This window comes from Grammomys surdaster, unplaced genomic scaffold (genome assembly GCF_004785775.1).
Source record: "Grammomys surdaster isolate TR1022 unplaced genomic scaffold, NIH_TR_1.0 141, whole genome shotgun sequence".
Taxonomy (NCBI): domain Eukaryota; kingdom Metazoa; phylum Chordata; class Mammalia; order Rodentia; family Muridae; genus Grammomys; species Grammomys surdaster.
The window spans coordinates 28,237-33,915 of record NW_021604599.1 but is presented as its reverse complement, the minus strand read 5'-3'; the positions used below and the strand labels follow the sequence as shown (position 1 = coordinate 33,915).

The window sequence follows — 5,679 nt, the reverse complement described above, 5'->3', positions numbered from 1 at the left end:
AAAAACCACCAACGGACAAATATCTTGCTTAAATGTCTTCCTATTCCAATATTAACATTGACTCAAGACTACTGCGTATCTAGGCAGAGGTTGGCGGTGGTAGCAGCAACTAAAATTTGAGTGAAGAGGCAGCCCACAGAATGGGAGGATATCTTTGCCAACTGTCTGACAGAGGATTAATATCCAGAATACATAAAGAACTCGGAAAACTGTCGAGTGATGGTGGCTGACTCCTTTAATCTCGATACCTGGGAGGTAGAGGCAAGCAGATCTCTAAATTGGAGACCAGCCTGGTCTTCAGAGTTCCAGGACAGCCAGGGATACTCAGAAAAACCTTATCTCAAAAAAAAAAAAAAAAACCATACAAAAGACTTCTGCTGGTCTATATCCTTGAGTGACTTCAAAATCCTGAAATGAAACTGAAACATTCTGCTTTGTAGAGACAGTGAATGGAAATGTTTTATACAGTCTCCACAGATGAGATACATATAGCTGCAAACGTGGAAGAAACACTAATTTTAACAAAAGATACACATGGCTGTATAAAATTAAGAAACACCACAAGACCAGTGTAATTCAGAATTACATTTAAACGAATATAATTTTAAATCTTTTTATTTTAAGCTCTGGTTTCAGTGTGGATATCCTATCACTGAGCAACTGGCTAACGTTTATACTGCGGTATTTCCTAAGTCATTGCAGTGTTCTACAAATGGTCTCTCAACCCAAAGTCCCAATTCCATGCCTATCAAGGCCCTACAGACGAAAACGCAGCCTGTGACAGTGAATTCCTGCCAGGCTTCGCGTGGAGGGCAAGTCATTCTTAACATCAGCATCTTCTGTGAAAGCATGGCCAGCACTGAACAAACACCTCCGCCTTTGCACAAAGAGGGAGGAGCAGGGCCGGCACGAGCGGACCGGCTTCTTCCAGCCGCCTTCTTACAAGCCTAGTCCTGAGGTCGCCCTGAGCGCCCCCAATCCTCCAGTGACCAGGCCGCCTACACGAGATGTCCTTGCAGGCGGCCGGAGTCTCCCGCCAGCGCTGAGACCTGAGGGCTCGCGCCGGGCCGGGCGCCAAGGCGAGGCCCCGGACGCCCTTGGAGGTTAATCCGCTGGATCCGGGGCGGCACTCAAGTGTGACGGACGCCGGGGCAGGTGACTGTCGGGCTGGTCTCCCCAGGTGAGCGCCAGGCCCTGGGGGACCGGGAGGGATGGGGGACGCACCTGGCCCGGCCCCGCGGGAACCCGCTACTCACCCAGAGGCAGGACCAGAGACGACAGGAGCCTTAGCCCGGCCTCACACAGGAAAGAAATGCGGCCCGGGAGAGAACGCTTCCGGGGGCTGGAGCCCCGCCCCCGCACGGAGCATGCGCAATCTCTGCCGAGCCACTGGAGGGCCAGCCTAAGGCATGGCGACGCAGTGCAGGGCGCGCTACCTACCCCATCCCACGCCTTAGTACCCGCTGTGCCGATACATTCAGAAAGGTAGATAGGATGAACAGATCGTACCCCAAAGGGCTCTGAGTTCAGCTTGAGAGACTCAGAAACTGAATTGGGAAAGACGCTTGAGACATGAAATCCCTTGCTACTCTGGAGCTGTACACAATCCTGACAGAGGAGCCTTTTACAGAAGGCAAAGAAATGCTTCCCTGGTTTGATAAACTTTCACCACCCGCTGCAAGTCCTCAAGCTGCTGCGCAGACGCGCATGGCCTCACCATCTGCCTTTCTAGGGTGAGCTCACCCTCCTCCATCTCTGTACTGCTGACACCTGGAGGTGGTGCCCGAGAATCCGCTGAACGCTTGAGCAGCCAGGCAGACCAGGGAGGTCTGGCAGTTGGGTCAGAATAGGGCATCTGGTGACAGGTTTTGCATATTGATGACTTGTTTTTTCTTTTACCCCTTCCTCTTGCGAAGTGAGGGACGTGAAACCAAGGTTCCAAGGAACCATATCTGAAAGCCAGCCCTTTCTGAATATATATACTACCGAGCAACAAGATAAGTAGACACTGCCTCTAAACAAAAGGAATAAGGCAGCCTTCTTAAGAATTCTTTATATTCCTGGAGGTGGCAGTTTGGTTTGCTCTGTTGTCAGGGTTATCTTTTAAGAGTAAAGAATTGTGCAGCCAAGCTGGGATTGGTGTCCCAGGCCTATTTTTCCAGCATTGGGGTGGCTAAGCAAGGAGTAACACACTGTTTCCTCCCCCTGCTGACAGTTATATTAGTAAACTATGTCAATAACTGTGGGGAGACACAGTCTAGCAGTGCTGCCAGAGCCTGGAAAATTCCTTGTTAAAAGACTACATTGGGGTCCAATAGAAGAATGCACAGTATAGATGGAATGAATGGATATTAAAAGAGGGCGTTTTGCTTTGTTTTGTTTTAATTTTAGATTGATTTACACAGCACACTCTTGAGTGGACCAACAATGGCTGTCCTGGTCGCTGGGCAGCGCTGGAGACTATATGCCTCACTAATCCAAGTTTTAAGGATTCCTGGAGAACTAGTCTTTAGTCCGTGGGAAGAATCTGGATTCTGATTTCAGTGAAAGATGCCAGGGGCAGGAATATCAACAACGACAGAAACACTAGGCAACTCTCCAGCACGCGAAAAGGCAAGCAAGCTGAATGCAAATCCCTGGGACTCCCTTATGTTTGGGCCAATATCTGGACTGCCCAAGTTCAGGATGAGTCTATCAATTGGCCTAGTCAAGAGAATCCTTCACAAGTATGCCTAGTGGCATCTCTCGGTGATTCTAGACCTTGTCAGTTCAGTCAGTGACAGTATTATCATCACTGTCACTGGGACCTCCCTTCAGATAAAGTCAGATCCTTGACTATACATCATCATCAACAACAGCAACAGCCAAACAACACTACACAAAAAAAGGAGTAAAACAAAGTGGGTTTATTAAGTAAAGATACAGGATAATACTTTTGGTCTAAGCTTGGGGGAGGGAGGTTTTATAAGACAGTGATCAAAATAAATCAAAATAAATGATCAAAATAAATGTCACTGCTTAGTTCCTTTCCAGTGTTTTGCCTATTAGTGGTGTACCTAATGTTTTAATTTAGCAACTCCTAAGGAAATTTCTTGCGTCTGGGCCTTAAGAGATCAAATTACTGCCCAAAGGATGGTCCATCCCATCACAAGGACAATTGCTCAACTGTGTCCATAGCAATTTTGTTCATCAGAGCCAGAAAATGGAAACAAACTAGATGTCTCTCAACAGAAGAATGGATAAAGAAAATGTAGTGCATTTACACAACGGAGTATTACTCAGTTGTTTAAAAAAAATGCCAGGCAGTGGTGGCACACGCTTTTAATCCCAGCACTTGGGAGGCAGAGGCAGGTGGATTTCTGAGTTGGAGGCCAGCCTGGTCTACAGAGTGAGTTCCAGGACAGCCAGGGCTACACAGAGAAACCCTGTCTCGAAAAAAAGAAAATAAGAAAAATAAATAAATAAAAAAAATGACACTATGGAATTTGCAGGCAAATGAATAGAACTAGAAAAAAATCATCCTGAGTGAGGTAACCCAGACCCAGAAAGACAAACATGGTATGCACTCACTTATAAGCAGGAATTAGCTGTTAGTAAAAGATAGCCATGCTATAATCCACAGGCCCAGAGAGGCAAGGTAATAAAGCAGAGAACAAGGGAGTCGGGTCCCATGCATCTCTCTGGACGAGGGAAATAGATTCTGTGAACAGACTGCGGTGGTGGACGACGAGAACAGTCGAGATCAGAGAGGGAGGGTGGGAAAGAGGGAGAGAAGGAGGGAGGGGGGAGGGAGGGAGAGAGGGAGAGGGTACTGGGAGTGATAACTGGAATTTGGGGGGCATTTGGGAGTGATGTGGAAACCTAGTGCAGTGGAAACTCCCTGGAATCTACTAGGGTAATCCTATCAAGGACTCCTGGTGTTGGGGGACACAGAGCCTGAACCGGCCATCTTCTGTAACCAGGCAAAGCTTTCAATAGTGGTACTGGGACACCAACTCAGCCACAAAACCTGCAACTTACAATTTGTCCTGCCTGAAACACATGGTGCAGAACATGTAGGAGTGGCCAACTTGCAGCCCGTGTCACCACAAGAGGGAGCCCATGCCTAACACTGCCTGGATGGCCAGGAACCAGAGGTTGGATAGCCCAGAGTCCTAGTCCTAAAATTGACTGGCAAAAAACAAAGCAAAACAAAACAAAAAACAAAAAACAAAAAAACAAAAAAAGACAACAACAACAACATAACCACATTGCTGAGATGATTTCTAACAATATTCTACTATATTCATAGATTGGTAACTAACTCAGTTGTTATCAGAAAGGCTTCATCCAGCAACTGATGGGAGCATGCAGAGACCCACAGCAAATATCAGGCAGAGCTCAGAGAAATCCCCAGAAGTGATGGGGCAAGGATCATAGGAGATAGAGAGAGTGAGGATGCCATGAGAACATAGCCCACAGAATCAACTAAGCAGAGCTCATAGGAGCTCAAAGAGACTGAAGTGATAAATAAGGGGCCCTGGATGGGTCTAAGCTAAGTCTTCTGCCGGTATGTTATAGTTGTACAACTTGGTGTTCTCGTGGTACTCCTAGCAGTGGAGGTGAAAGGTGTCTGAATCATTCATCTACTCTTAGAACCCTTTTCCTCCTACTGGGTTGCCTCATCCAACCTTGATATTATGGGATGTGCCTAGTCTTTGTAACTTGTTAACCTATGTTCAGTTGATATCCCTAGTAGGCCTGCTCTTTTCTAAAGGGAAATGAAGGAGGAGGGAGGAAGAGGGGGAGGAAGAAGAGGAGAAAGAGGAAGAAGAGGAATGAACCTGGAAGAGAGGAGATTGGGAAGGGTGGAAGGAGGGGAAACTGCAATCAGGATGTAATGTATGATGGAATAATAATTTTTTAAAAGATATCAAATTACTGGCTTTCTACAAACCACACATGTTCCTTCCCAGAAGTCAAAAAAATCAATAGAGGGGCCTTAAGTCCAATTAGACTTGATTGGATGCCACCAAGATATGGATGCCACTTCTGTACTAAGAGTTATTGTGCCTTGCTGGTCGTTTTTGTAGTTCATATGCATCACAGCTTGGTAGGACTATTGATTCTTTCCCTTGGAACTTTTTTAATTTTAATTTTTTTTATTTTTTTAAAGTTTTTCGATACAAGGTTTCTCTGTGTAGCCCTGACTGTCCTAGAAGTCACTCTGTAGACCAGACTGGCTTCCAACTCACAGAGATGCGCCTATCTCTGTCTCCCAAGTGCTGGGATTAAAGCCGTGCACCACCACTGCCTGGCTTCTCCCTTGGAAGCTTGCATAACACCTGCCTTCTGGTATCAGCTAGTCCTCAGGGAGAAGACTTTCAGTTTAGTTCCAGCTTGGATCCTCAGTGTCTTGGATCCTTGGTGTCTTCAGCAATAGGGACTTAATTTTCAACCTCTAGGAGGCAACCTAAGGTAACAAAAATGCCATGTAATGTTTTGGGAGTCTAGGGGCTTATGTCTGGTATTGAGGGTTTTGCTGGATATTCTATGGGTTTTAGTGGAGCATTGTCAGCCCAGTTGGGAAAGTTTTATTTAAACTATGTATCTATCTTTATGTCTATCTACATATGTCTATATCTATATATGGACTTATGTGTATTAAGTGTAATTTTAGGTTAAAAGAGTATGATTTTT

General features: G+C 46.0%; 1 long non-coding RNA gene across 1 annotated transcript; it reads left to right on the top strand.

The window, feature by feature from the left end:
* The first annotated feature begins 1,426 nt into the window (after positions 1–1,426).
* Positions 1,427–3,025, top strand: LOC114618399. The gene is made up of 2 exons (XR_003710952.1): positions 1,427–1,733; positions 2,392–3,025. It is a non-coding gene; the product is annotated as an uncharacterized LOC114618399 (long non-coding RNA).
* The last annotated feature ends 2,654 nt before the right edge of the window (positions 3,026–5,679 follow it).